The sequence below is a fragment of the Apium graveolens genome, chromosome 1, assembly GCF_009905375.1.
Source record: "Apium graveolens cultivar Ventura chromosome 1, ASM990537v1, whole genome shotgun sequence".
Taxonomy (NCBI): domain Eukaryota; kingdom Viridiplantae; phylum Streptophyta; class Magnoliopsida; order Apiales; family Apiaceae; genus Apium; species Apium graveolens.
The window spans coordinates 80168989-80183656 of NC_133647.1; the positions used below are offsets into that span (position 1 = coordinate 80168989).

At 34.6% G+C, this 14668-nt stretch overlaps 1 non-coding gene across 1 annotated transcript; it reads left to right on the forward strand.

Annotated features, from left to right (window-relative positions):
• Positions 1 to 1326: 1326 nt before the first annotated feature.
• Positions 1327 to 1433, forward strand: LOC141680763 (small nucleolar RNA R71). The gene has a single exon (XR_012558410.1). It is a non-coding gene; the product is annotated as a small nucleolar RNA R71 (small nucleolar RNA).
• The last annotated feature ends 13235 nt before the right edge of the window (positions 1434 to 14668 follow it).

Genomic DNA, 14668 nt, shown 5'->3' on the forward strand with positions numbered 1-14668 from the left:
AATTTTATAAAACTACTTTTGAAATTTGTGAACAAATAACTTTTAAAAAGATATTTATTCAAGGTTTAAAAATATTCCTTATAAATCAAAAATGAAAGAAATAAATAAACTTTTGCTTTGAAAATTCATATACCACATAACCAAAATTTAAGACGCAGAAATTCTCATTCACACAAGCATACAATAGTAGCATATATTGGCATTCGGCTTTTAAAGTTGTACTAAATTTACAATTAATATTACACAGAAATGCCGGGTGTAACAAATATCAACGAAATCAAAACAGATTACATAAAAGTTATTCCTAAATCTGCATACATGATTGGACTTAGGACATATCTCTTTCAGAGGATAGATCTGTTTCTCCCCTGTATTACCCTCAGGAGGAGTGTGTTCCACAGTAGTCTTCCTTGGTTCCACCCCTGCTTCCTTCTGTACTTCTTCTTTAGCCATAACTGCATTTTCCAAAACTTGAGATTTTTCAGGCTCTTCGTCTTGCTGAATTTTGGGGCTTGTGACCTTTCTAGACCTTAAGGTGATGGCGTTCACCTGCTCTTCAACTTCCCTTTTGCCTGGATTTATTTCTGTATCACTAGGAACCGTTCCTGGTGGCCGATTCAATAAGGCATTAGCAATTTGCTCTATTTGGTTCTCTAGAGTCTTGATAAAAACAGCCTGGCTTTGGCATATAAGAGCCTGGTTTTTGCACATAAGCCTCAACTCCTCCAATTCAGTTTTTCATTCGAAGATAGACCTGCATCATGAGTTTGTTTTTGAAGTTGGAGTTGTTGTCTTGGTGCAAATTGTTGCTGAAAACCAGGAGGGTTGAATAGCTTATTTCCAAACTGCTGGAACGGCTGTTGCATCGTAATTTAATTATTGCTCCAGCTGAAGTTAGGATGATTCCAGTTGTCAGGATGATAAGTGTCTAGAACTGGTTGCTGTGCTCTCTGAAAGTTGCTCACAAACTGAGCTGAGTCACTAGATATAGCGCATAGCTCCGTCGCATGCGAACCTGCACATAGCTCACAAACACTGGTTATCTGATTAACACCCAAGTTAGCCAGAGAATCGATCTTCATAGACAACTCCTTTAGTTGAGCAGTGATAGCCATAGCTGTATCCACCTCAAGAACTCCTGCTACCTTGATCTGTGGCAATCTCTGGGCTGGATACTGATATTCATTAGCAGCCATCAGTTCAATTAGATCATAAGCTTCCTCATAGCTCTTTGCCCATAATGCTCCACCTGTTGCTGCATCGAGCATGGGTCTGGACTGTGCTCCCAATCCATTGTAAAAATAATTGATGATCATCCAATTAGGCATTCCATGATGAGGACACTTCCTAGGCATCTCCTTGTAGCGCTCCCAAGCTTCATATAAAGATTCTCCTGATTGCTGCGCAAATTGAGTAAGAGCATTCCTGATTGCAGTTGTCTTTGCCATAGGGAAGAATTTAGTAAGAAACTTTTGAGCAAGATCTTCCCAAGTAGTAATCGAACCAGCTGGTAGAGAGTGTAACCAGCTCTTAACATTGTCCCTCAGAGAGAATGGGAACAGTCTCAGCTTCACAGCATCTTCAGAAACACCGTTGAACTTGAAGGTGTCGCAGATCTCAATAAAGTCCCTAATGTGCATATTGGGATCTTCAGTTGGAGAACCCCCAAATTGGATTGAATTCTGCACCCATTGAATTATGTCAGGCTTGATCTCAAAGGTATTAGTTGTGATAGCTGGCCGGACAATGCTAGATTAAATGTCATTGATCTTGGGTTGAGAAAAATCCATCAAGGCTTTCGTTCATGCTGCTGGATCTACCATTGTAATGAGTACCTGAAACACAAACAAATAAACCGTGAAAGTAAAAGAATCCGAGTCAGTCAACTTTAACGACCACTGATGACAAGTACATAAACTAAAAATTAACACCGAGTCCCCGGCAGCGACGCCAAAAACTTGTTAGGGCGAAAACACGCGCTAATATTCACGCAAGTATACGCGTTCGCAAGTAGTATAAGATATAAATTAGATTCGTTCCCACAGAGACTGGTTTAGGTTAAGTTCAATTTATGCACATATGCAACAATGTATGGTTATCACTCAATGCTAAGACAAATAACAAATTGGGTTTTTATTAAACTAAGAGATTATGCTAACTAACATTAACTAAGAGAATTAAGGTTGAATTACTATATATGACAAACATGGGATTCTAACTTTATTAAATACTTCATTCAATAGCCTTTTCCTTCTTAACCTTAGCATGTGATGGTGATGACACTAATCAGATAACACGAAACTGATAAACGCCAACTTTCATTGCACGAGTACCATTCTACCAGACATCCACAAAAGAGATAGAAGCTGAATAGGCACCAATTATATTGAGACCCTATATGTCTATAAAATTTGACAACATAACGGTTTAAGCACAAGTTATCCATAATGATTACATATGGCAAGTAAAATGGTTAGAGTTACCTACGAATCATGCATACACATACATGAACCTATGCTAGCATGGCAAGTTCTAAACCTCTATATTCACTGTCGCTTTAATAGAGATTAACACGCTATCTTATATGTTAGCTACGCACATAAGACGAATAAGCACAACCAATACTAGGATATCAATCAATCACCACACATCAAGATATCGAAACAAATTAGTTATTGAAATCCATAAGTAAATCCGCTAGAACCCCATGACAACGATTAGTTCATAATTGAACTCATCGTCACCATGGGTTCCAATGAAAGCATGGTATAAACAAGGTCTTAATAAACTGAATAATAATTAAAGTACGAATAAACGAGATCTAGGTTCAACAAGAACGAAAACGAGCATCCAAAGTTACAACTAATTCAAAGAATCATAAGTTGAAAATAAGATCTTCTTTTTCGGAGTTGTTCTGTGCTTCTAGGTCTTTTCCTTGGTATCCCAATCTTTCCGGATGATGAAAACCCTTTTTTTAAGTATATATACGCCCCTAGTGTACCTGGACCATTAAAATCATCAAATTCCACTCAAAAAAGGTTTTTTCAGTGAAATCAGCAACCAGTCGCGCCTTAGGTGGCCCCGCTCAGCTCTCTGGGCGGGCGCTCAGCTCTCCTGGGCGGCCGCTCCGCTCTCCTGGGCGGGCGCTTAGCTCATGTTTGGAAAAATTTCTGATGAATCTTGTTTTGGCCATAACTTGAGTTCTACTCGTCAGAATTAGGCGATTCAACTGTCCACGCGAAGCTAACGAGATTCTCTACAACTTGACAATGGCCTAGGCTTCCAATTCTGATTTTTATCATATTTCCTATAAAATCTCCTTTCTTCATATAATTGATACCTGAAATGCAATAACAGAAAAACATATCAAAATACCAACAACTTGAGTCCAAAACACCAATTTAAGCTTGTAATAAAGCATTCCAAGTGGATATAAAATCCACTTATCATTCAACCATAAAGAAGAGGACCTCCCAAGATACCAAGAAAAGTTTAAACCTTCATCCAAACTTTGTTTAAGTTTTAAGTTTCAAGAAAAGTAAGGATCTTGGATATAAGTATGGTTTTAATGATTGATTTGATAATATCTTGATATTTAGTTAATTAGTTTTAAGGTTGATAATTGTTACCTCAAGAACTTGATGTTCTAGAGTGGATTTAGCGTTGAGATGATGATTTGATGATTGTTGATGATGGTATAATGATTTAAGACGTAAACGAAATTCGAATCGTAATCGTAATCGTAACCTCGTTAAAACGAACAAAACTCAACTTAAATTTCTGCAGAAGTTCCCAAATGTATAAACTGTAGTTTATTAAAAAGTAACACTTGATTATGATATAAAATGTTATAAGAATCGTTTAGGCGCTTGAATCGCTTGATTCCGATTTACGGATCAAAAGTAATGACCGTTTTAGTAAAAGGGGTTTACGCGACAAAACTTCTACAAATTATAAACTTTGTAAATATAAATGATCGAATTAAAAATATTTAAAAATCATGACATTGTTACAGAGAGTACGAAATAGAGTTTATTAGATTCCATAAAAATTTCAAGTAAAAATGGTGATTTTTCAATTTTATAAAAATGTCGGAGCCGAGGTCGCGCAGAGTACGAACGTCAAAAACTACCCGTTGTTAGGAAACTGCCACTTCGGGATTTTAACCCCTATTACCAGAAAACTATTTTCAACTGATGTGTTCTAAATTTTTTCTAGATCGCGCGCGCAAAATCGGTGTGTCAATTGAGTTAACGGTTTGAGAGATATCAACGTTTTAGTGAAAGCGGTTTGAATAGTAAAACTCTGTAGTTGACCGAACTTTTGAAATGCTTTTCACCTAATTAAATTCATTTTATCAAAATGAAACTTTTAGGATAAATATTACAAGCACTCAAGAAGCTCCTCGAGGTGGTTTCGTATTAAAATATTAATTTTACGATTTATTAAAAAATGATGGAGTGCGAGTAGCGTAATTGTAATATTCGGTAAAGTCAAATCTAGAAGACCATTTTGATCGTCCGTTTCGACCAGGGAGTGATACTTATTTCGAGTCGGTCGAATGATGAAAGTTATGAAGTATTGAACTTATTAGAAATATAAGTTGATGATGAGAGTAGGAATACTGATTAAGATTATGATGTTTGTTGATTAGAAAACCCAGAACGAGAGAAAGTCGGGAAACGTGTCTTGGACTACAGGCAAGTTTTCAGACCCTACCTTTTTTTGAAACTGTTGTGTTGTGTTTGTTTTCAAATAATGTCGATATATACATGATGCTATATTTACGATATTTTACGAATTATGTTATGTAATATCATATGATATGATAATGATTTTGGTATATAAATATTACCGAATTTCAATCGATAACGCTAGAGAGTAGCGTTGTATATATGAGGAGTATATTTTAGACCGAGCATCGGTCAGTATAATTTTATGAGAACCCGGAAGTATTCCGGAGGTGTTTAATTTAAGAATACAAACGCTATAGTAGAGCGTGATATATAAGTTATAAGACCGAGAGTCGGTCAGTTTTTATAAAGTTTATACTCGGGAATCATCCCGGAGATGTTTTGGATCATTAAAAGTCTGTACTTATTTTATTCCAGGGACTCGATATCAACTTGCGAAACATTAAATACCTCGAACTTTTATTAAAACGATTTCCAAAGATCGTATTCCCTCAACTACATTTTATTATTTTAATAATAAATATTAATTAACTATTCATTTATTATGGGAGAAGTATTCTCCAACGATTATTTATTTCAAACCCGATTAAATATTAAAGATTATTATATTACTTAAACATAAACTAGTTGAGGAATATTATTTCAATATTCTTTTAAAAGCGTAATTTTTCGAGGTTTAATTATTTAACGATTGATATTTAGTTATTAAATGATTTATTTATGATTTAAAAATCATAAAACCTGATTTAAAATATTTCTGATTTCCGGAAAATCATTCAAATAATTTCAGATCATCGAAGAATATTATCTCGACTTATTTTAAATATTTTGAATATAGTTTCAAAAGAAACTCCCCCTTATTTACTTATCTGTTGACAACGGTCAACTCACATCCTTAGTACTTCCTCCGAAAAATTCGGAAGTACGTATACATATACATATATACGCTAATAAAAACAAGTTGTTTCCATCAACAAGCGAAACGCTTGGGGAAGCTTCGATGTGGTTCGAGTTCTCAAGATATGATAGAATTCTATTAAAGGACAAGGGAGGGGTAGACTCTAGTACTATGTGTGCTAGATGGACTACCAAAGGTACCGCAGGCGAAGGTACTCTGTGTACTCAGGAACTTGTGAAGTATGTATATACCCAAAAATGGGACATGTAGCCCGAATGCGGCAAGGGTGATAATCGGGATACGAAGGTGTCGTCCTTCTACTAGTAGAAAAGGTTACTATTTCCGTAGTACGACTGATCATCGCATGCAGTGGCTCCAACAAATGCCCTATTCTTCCAATTGGAATTGTGATCCAATACCGTAACCCAAGCCTAGGTGCTGGGTTTACCATTAAGGTATTCGCAGGATAATAATACATTAAAGAATTGTTTTCATAAGAAGGTGTGTATCACCAAGGAAAACTATTTTTGAATAAAACATAATTATCATATATGACATTTTACTTGAGTTTATTATACAGTCATTTCATACTGTACATTATTATGCTGGGCATTATAGCTCACTCTTGCTTTATTTTAAATGACACAACACAACAGATAACCTGTATGCCAGTGTGGGACTTAGTCACTTGCCGTCATGGGGAGAATCCCTGGCAGCTTTGTCTCGGGTGGGCAAGAGTATCAGATAGGTATAAGATATCAGTCGTAATTATTGTAACTTCATGTAGAGGTTATGAATAATTGTTTGATATCTTGTAAAGTACATTTGAGTGTAATAAAAGAAGATTACATTTTATACATCATTTCTAAGGCTATAACTTGTGTGTGTGTGTGCATGAGATTGGGGTCTGTTAGATTATTGAATCAATACAGGTTACACATGAGTGAAGGATGGCGTGACGACCCAGATTCCTGACCCCGAATTTGGGGGCGTTACATGTCTTATCAATTTCAAGGAATAAATATGCACTTGTGCATTCTAAGGATGAAACTCCACACATAATAATTAAACACATCAAAAAGATTGAATAGTAGGCTGAAGATTAGAACTGTGTGAAAATATTGAGTGACAATGGTACAGAAATCAGAAATGCAACTTTAATTAAATTTTGCAAAGACAAGGGCATTGTTCAAGAATTCTCAGCTGCTAGAATGCCTCAGCAAAATGGGGTAGTTGGGAGAAAGAATAGAATACTAGTAGAGGCTGCTAGAACAATGTTGAAGGATGCTAAATTGCCAACAAGTTTTTGGGAAGAAGCTGTCAACACTGCATGCTATACTTACAATAGATATCTCATTAACAAGAATCTTGGAAAATCAACCTACTCAATCTTATCTAAAAGGAAGCCTACTGTGAAGCATCTTCGTGTGTTTGGAAGCAAGTGTCATATTTTGAAAGATAACTCTAAATATGTGGGAATATTTAACTCTAAGGTTTTTAAAGCTATTTTTCTGAGATATTCATTAGAGAGAACTGCCTACAAAGTCTATGTGCTTGAACAAAAGAAAATTATGGAAAGTACAGATGTGACTTTTGATGATGACAAGTGTCAAATCTTGGAATGCCTTGATGAAAATGAAGTCGAGGCCCTTAAATTTGAAAATCTCAATATTGATTGTGATTCTGAAGATGAAGCTGAAGTCAACACAAGCAACAGAATAGAAGAAGAGTCAACTGAACAAGTGAATCATAAAAATGGAAGCTCATCTCAAACACCTGAATTTGATAGCACAAACTCAGGATGAGAAAGAGGAGAAAGTTCTGCAAGTCATGCCAATGATGAAAAAAATACAAAAAACTAAAGTCAACAAACTCACACCGGAAAATGGGATAGGAGTCACACAAGAGAAGCAACAATTGGTGATCCAAATGCTGGAGAGAGGACTAGAAGTGCAACTACTAATGAATGTTTACATGCATGCTTTCTTTCATAAATTGAGCCTTAGAAAACTGAAGAAGCTCTACTTGATCCTGATTGGAAATCTGCTATGCAAGAGGAGTTAATCAGTTTGAAAGAAACAAAGTTTAGGAGTTGGTTCCTGCTCCAAAGAACAGAACTGTAATTGGAACAAAGTGGGTGTTCAGGAACAAAATGGATGAAAATGGAATTGTCACCAGAAATAAAGCAAGGTTGGTTGTAAAAGACTACTCACAGGAGGAAGGAATTGATTATGATGAAACTTTTGCTCCAGTTGCAAGACATGAAGTAATAAGAATCTTTCTTACATTTGCTGCACACTCAAATTTTACGGTGTCTCAAATTTCTACATGCAGAAATTTGGAGACCTCGACAAGCCAAGTTCACTTATAGAGAACTCGGAGACCTCGATAAGTCAAAGACACTTATAGAGAACTAAGAGATCTCGATAAGCCATTATTCTTATCGAGATGTCAGTTCTCTATACAATAAACTAGAGATCTCGATAAGAACCTCAAGTACAGAATACTAAAAAGTTAAATATTCAAGATTATCAATCAACAAATGATCTAATCATTTAGATTCAAAATTCTACAAAAGTAGCTTGAAGAGTGCAAGATCAAAGGCCAAGACCTACACGATTTGCAAAGATACACTAAGCCAGAAATGGAAAGCTTTAGAGATAACATAAAGTATGATTTAGTACATCTTATTACATGTTGTGTAAACCTGTGTTTACTAATCTATAAAGTAAACACTGGTCCTTTGCTTTTAAATTGTATCAAATAGATCTAGTTTTTCTTGTAACTCTCTCAAGGAAGAAGCTGAGTTCTTGACTTACAAAGAACCCAGGATTTGTAGCAAGACACTAGCTTGATTTTAATATTAAATTAAGTGAGTTTTGAAATATTTTGTACACTATTTTATTTCAACTAACATAATATTACTACATTTCTAATCCGCTTTGTTAACCAAATAACAAACATTTCAAAAGCCTTAAAATTATCCAAAACACATTAACCCCCTCTCTGTGTTGTATTCATTACCTAACAGTTTTGATTTGAGAGTAGAAACAACTACACTTGGGTCAGGAATAAGGCTAGATTTTCCCTGTTCCACAGTGTCTGGAACTGATGTAGAATACCTATGTGGCATCTTTCTGTGGAGAAATTGCCCCATCTCATTTGGAAAATTAGCTTTTCCAACAGACTTTTCTTTTCTTTTGGCCAAATCAGTCATAGACTTTGATGTTATTTAAAAAATATACAACAGTTCATCTTTAACAAATGTAACATCAGGAAAAAGGTAAGTAAATATCAGCTGCAAAAATCTAGTATATCCTATGACACCATCATTTTCACTTAGTCTAGCAATCAAGAATTGTAATATATTATTACCATAATCAAATTTAAGACCTTTGATCAAAGAATAATCTAGTTGCAGAGAGACAATTTGAAGGGCATCAAAATTGGTTACCTTATTGAGAAAGGCACGGCTTATGCAATCAAAGTAGAAGTTCCACTATTTCCTGAGCTTAGTCCTGTACATCTCCCTAACCTTGGTGAATTCAATTTGTGCCCAATCTCCCTGACAAATTCAAACAGAGTTATAAGATCCGGGAAATATAGTGCAATTATTTTTATCAATAAATAATTATTATGTGATTATTATATGAATTTTTGGTGAATTATTTGATGATTGATATTAATACTTGGGTGTTGATATCTGATAAAATTAGGATATTTTAATTTCTAATTATCCAGAATTAAATATAGAAAATTTTGGTATTTTTCTGGTAATTTTTGGATTATTATATGATTCTATAAGGATTTATAGGATTAATAATGATTACTTTTACGTAATTATAAAATTACTTTTTAGAATTTGAAATCGTCCCACTTCAACCATTTTTGCGTTTTTATAACCCGAAACTCTTCCGAAAACTCCTTCCTAACCTAATCTGATAATTCTGAACACTTTACGCGTTTTGACTTTTTCGATCCTCGATACGGTTTGACCTGTACGAGTCCCGACTTAAAATTTTTGATACGCTAATCATTTTATAGATCGATAAAAATCGTATTCTCGAAAGGCGAGGTGTTATTACCCTATTTTTGTATAAAGTGTTTTATAAGGGGCTCTTTGTTGATAATTATCCAAATCTGGTATAAAATCGTATCGTTATATAGTTACTTAGCGGCTAAGTAATCTATTTTCGGATCCAATATATAAGCATAATCATCGAATTATTAAGTAAATAAAATATGCAATGGTTCTATCAACTATGTGTTGCTGTATTATTAAATTGTGTTGATTGGTTGGGTACGAAGATTAATTGTATAATTAATTACTGAGCTGTATGAATTCATTTTTGCTTTTAAATTGATTTTATTCAATATTTATTCTCATAAATGCTAAAATTGTTTCTAAAATTATTTTTGTTGCTTTATAATTTTATTTATTATTTTTAGGAATTTATAAAATTTAGAAATCAATATTTTATTGATTATATATCTTTAAATGATTTTCTGATCGCATTTGAATATAAATTCTGTATTAAATGCAAAAATAATTCAAAAATCATGTAAATTTTATTCTATTAACTTTTAAATATTTTGAGAATTTTAAAATTAATCCGGTAATTTTTTGGATTTTATTTACTCGCGCGTTTATTCGATAATTCGTTGAAATGCGGGTCTGATGTAAGTCCCAAAAATAATTCAAAAATCAGAAATAAAATATTGAGAAAATGAATCAGAAATTACAATAAAATAAATGACTAGCAATAAAACAAAATAACAAAAGATAATTACAACCCTCATCTTTCATCCTCCTAGTCTCTACCTCGGGTTATCTCTCTCATCTTCGATACTCTCTCTTTATTTCCTCCTGAATCTCTCTGTTTTTCCCTCCCTCTTTCTCCTATAATTTCTCCCCCGTTTTGGGTCCGGGTCGGGAGGCCCGAGGATTGACATCAGATTAAGAATGATCTAGTGCTTAGTTGTCGAGCTAAGCAAGATTCCAATCGAAGGATATAAAGGGATAGAATTGTGTCCAGGATAGGCTAGTGGTTTGACGATAAAGCCGAACGTTCAGGTCGGACCGAGGTCAACCAGTAATAGTGGTTAAAGCTTATCAAGGCAATTACTTCATTCCTATTCTAAGTTCAGAATAGTCAAACGTTTTTATATTTCGCTGCAATTACTCTTATTTATGCAAGTACCTCTTTGATCTTGTTCCTCGATTATTGATTGCTCTCTTGAGCAAATATCTATTATTTCGGGTTATTTACGAACCCTGAATCGGGATGTTTGAAATCAAAATAATTTACCATCAAAATACTCTACGGGCTGGATGGTTATTGTGAGGGCCAGTGATGAGCTGGATCCTATGGACCGGGGATGGACCGGACCCTTGGGCCATTGTGCCTAGGTACCCTATATGTTGCTGGGTCTATACAGTTGGATATAGATCTGTACTGTATCCTAACTGATCAGCAGGGTATAGTGCATATGTTGGTTCTAGTGTCCAGTACGATTTATTGTTGATCGCCATTAACGGCATTCTCTTTCGAAAAGTTTTATGATTCCAAAACCGGACAAAACCCTGATTCAAAAGATGAATCTAGGAATTGCTCGCCACTTTTCATTTATAATTAAGGGCTAGTAACAGCCAATGTTTATTCGCTCAACTCCCTCAAATAAATAGAATTGTCTAAAAAAATTTTAAAGATTTTGTCCGGAAATTTTCATTTGATATTGATACTTGGAAATCATTTATATACTTGCTGGGCATTTTTGGCTCACTCTTGCTTTGTAAATTCTTATTTCTTTCAGAAACAGATGAGGATAAAAGTAAGTAGCTTTTGATAGACAGTAAGAACTAGAAAGATCTCCGCTGCAAGAAGACGAAGACGTTAGAAAATAAGACCAGGGAATTAGTACAAAGGTATTTAAACTTGTAATTTTAGTTGTTGTAAATTATACAAGGTTAGATTCTTCTTTCATACCATAACCTGTAAACGATCCGGATTTAATGGGGTCATTTGTATATTATTTAATGTTATGTAAAGATTGTTTAGTGACACCAAATCTTGACCCCGGATTTGGGTTGTTACAAGTTGGTATCAGAGCAACAGGTTATTGGTCCCTGAAATAATAATAGGTGAGAGTAAGATAGGAGTGATAGGTCATATAAGATAGGGAAGACCCTAGGTATACTCATTTTATGTTTGAGTTGAGTGTTAATTAGGTTTAGCAGATCCGATATAGAATTAGTAAGATAGGATTGATGAGGGAAGTGTAAGGCGAATATAGCAACGCTATAGATATATTGAGTTCTCAGATCCTATAGTAATGAGCAGTTGACAGCTCGACGGAGATGGGGTATGTTACCCTATTTTTCATGTGGTTTTAAAGAAAAATGCAATTGAGTCTTGTGAGAACTTCGTGTAAGAGAGGCTAAGTAAGTTTTGGTATGATTTAACTTAGAATTAGGTAGTACGACGAGCTTCATGCCGGAGGCAACGAGTTGATGGAAGCTGATGAAAAGCCAAAGTTGCACGGTACCACCGTTGCGAGACAATTCTTATCACTTATCGGGTGTTGCACGGGGAATGGTATCTACCTTATTAGGCATAGGGAAGACTAGCAAGGAGATGCGACATTATCTATAGGCGGAATGTCGGATTACATTAGTAATTGTAAGCATAACATCAAGGACGATGACGAGAACTCCAAAGAAATATCAGACGACAACATTGGGTTGAAATTACGAATAAAATAGTATACAACGGTAACCTGAAGTTTCGACGACTAATAAATACGAACAGAATCCAAGGAGAAATAGAGAATATACCAAAATGGAGAGACCCGTACATGGGCATTCCTTTAATTAGATATCTCATTAGCAGATTATAAAAATAGCAAGTAACTTATATAGTAATGACGACCAAATATTTTACTATCAAATTTTAAAATGAGATCTCGAAAAAGATTTTTCTTAATAAGCTTTTAGAAGATCTTTGCCTAAAATGAGTTTCACAATTTGGTTGTCGAATTACTACTTAAGTTCTTGTTATTATAATCAGGAAATGACCTAAAAGGATAATGGATCCAGACATAGTGTTGTTAGTTTGGAGGACCGAGTAGACCCACAAGCAGGAAGAAAGTTTAAAGTTTTTCCGTGAAAGACGAACGTAAACTTTGTTTAATAATATCAATAATTGAATCAACATGTTAAAACATTATTTACCCAATTCATGAAATTATTAAAATTTAACGAGATTCGTGATTCGAGCGGAGAGAGGATGGTTGAAGGAAATAGAAGACTCTTCTAGATGATTGGCAAAGAATAATATTCCTATCGACAAAATTGGGACGTTGCGTGATCGATGGTTATTCTACGCGGCATAAATGGAATCGGAAGCCATGACTATAAATTTTGTGAGAACGCAATTATGATCGAATTATTAAAGAATTTAATATGGAGGCATTTCCAGATGACATTCCGAAGTTATAATGTGACCTAAATTGTGAATCTCTTATTCGAATAATTTCTGAAGGCATACGTAAGTGAAGCGTGGACGGTGACCAAAAGTGTCATTATTTCCTCTAATACGATATCATATGTTCTTGTTGATTCTTGAATATGTATGAGCTTCTTGTAGTAATAAATTGTATGAGGCGAGAATGAAAGAAAATTTATTATACTTCTTCTGAATTATTTCTCTTCTCAAATTATTATTGTTTCTTGATTGAGACAAACAGTGTTGTGATGTGACACTTTGGTGGAATGATAAAGAGTCTGGTGGGATGCCACCTAATCATATGTTTTCTACCATATAGTACGAAAGACTGGCCATCTTGAGTACAAATATGCTTGTCTTATTCATATCTAAATCCTCACTCATTCTTCTTCCTTCAATTTACCGACTTACAGATTCCCCCAATCATTTGTTACATTGTTATTCCTTATCCAGTTTTTCAATCAAAATCATATTAACAAACTCTCCTCTTGCGTAGAGACTGTTCTTTGACGATTTTAAAAGAAATAGAATAGTCCCGTGTAATAGGTAGAATTATATGTCGAATATAGATATGATTGCAAGCCAATAAATGGTGGACATCTGCAGGCAAGGGACAAGGAATTCACCGATAACATGGACGTGGCGAAGACATCAAGTTAGACAGTTGTTCTTGTTATGAGGATCTCATCAGTATGGTAGGTTGCAGTAACACGATGCGCTTTAAGTCAGGAGAATTTGACATTGCGCTTTAAGGCGGGAGAATTTGACGTGAGATGAATGGTTAGCAAATAAATTAGTTATAAAATAAGGAAGTAAAGTTGTGTGCATCGGACAAAGCGAACGAGTGTCGGGGCAACAATCGAAGATCAAGGGAATTATGAACAATGACTCAAACAGGCAATTAATACGTGAAGCATCCCTTCGTCGCGGGAAGACATTTGTCGTGAAGATTCAAGATAGAAGAAATCTTAATTGCAACCAAATTTTGAACATGTTCTTCAAGAAATTGTGAGGTTCTCTAACTTGAGTAAATAAGTTATGGTGAATCTAATACCCATAACCGGATCAGTGATGAAAATTTGATACGGGAACATAAGTGGAAATGAAGCAATGGACTCGACTGTGAAACCTTTTAAGAAATAATGATCTGGCGATTAAGTTTCCACTAGATTGTGACGATAATAATGGAAACCATGCATGGTTATTAAAAGATAAACAGATTAGTTAATGGAATTGAGTGTGTATCGTCAAAGATAGAGGATTGGTGTGATTATTTAGGATGCGGTATAATTCTTAAAGGTAACTATACACAATTAGTAATGGCAAAAAATAGGTTAAAAGAATCACGAAATAAAATTTTTAAGAAACAACAAGATAATTTTAAGTTCATTATTAACATTCAGTAGTATTTTAAAAGGATTGAAAAAATGTATGGTGATATTGATCATTGTTGGTTTAAGACCTTAGTCCAATTCAAAAGATATATGTTATGCCAGTTAATAGTACATATGCTGATCAAAGTGATATAATTTAAATATGGTGAATTGATGAATTTGGTTGAGGGAAGTGGG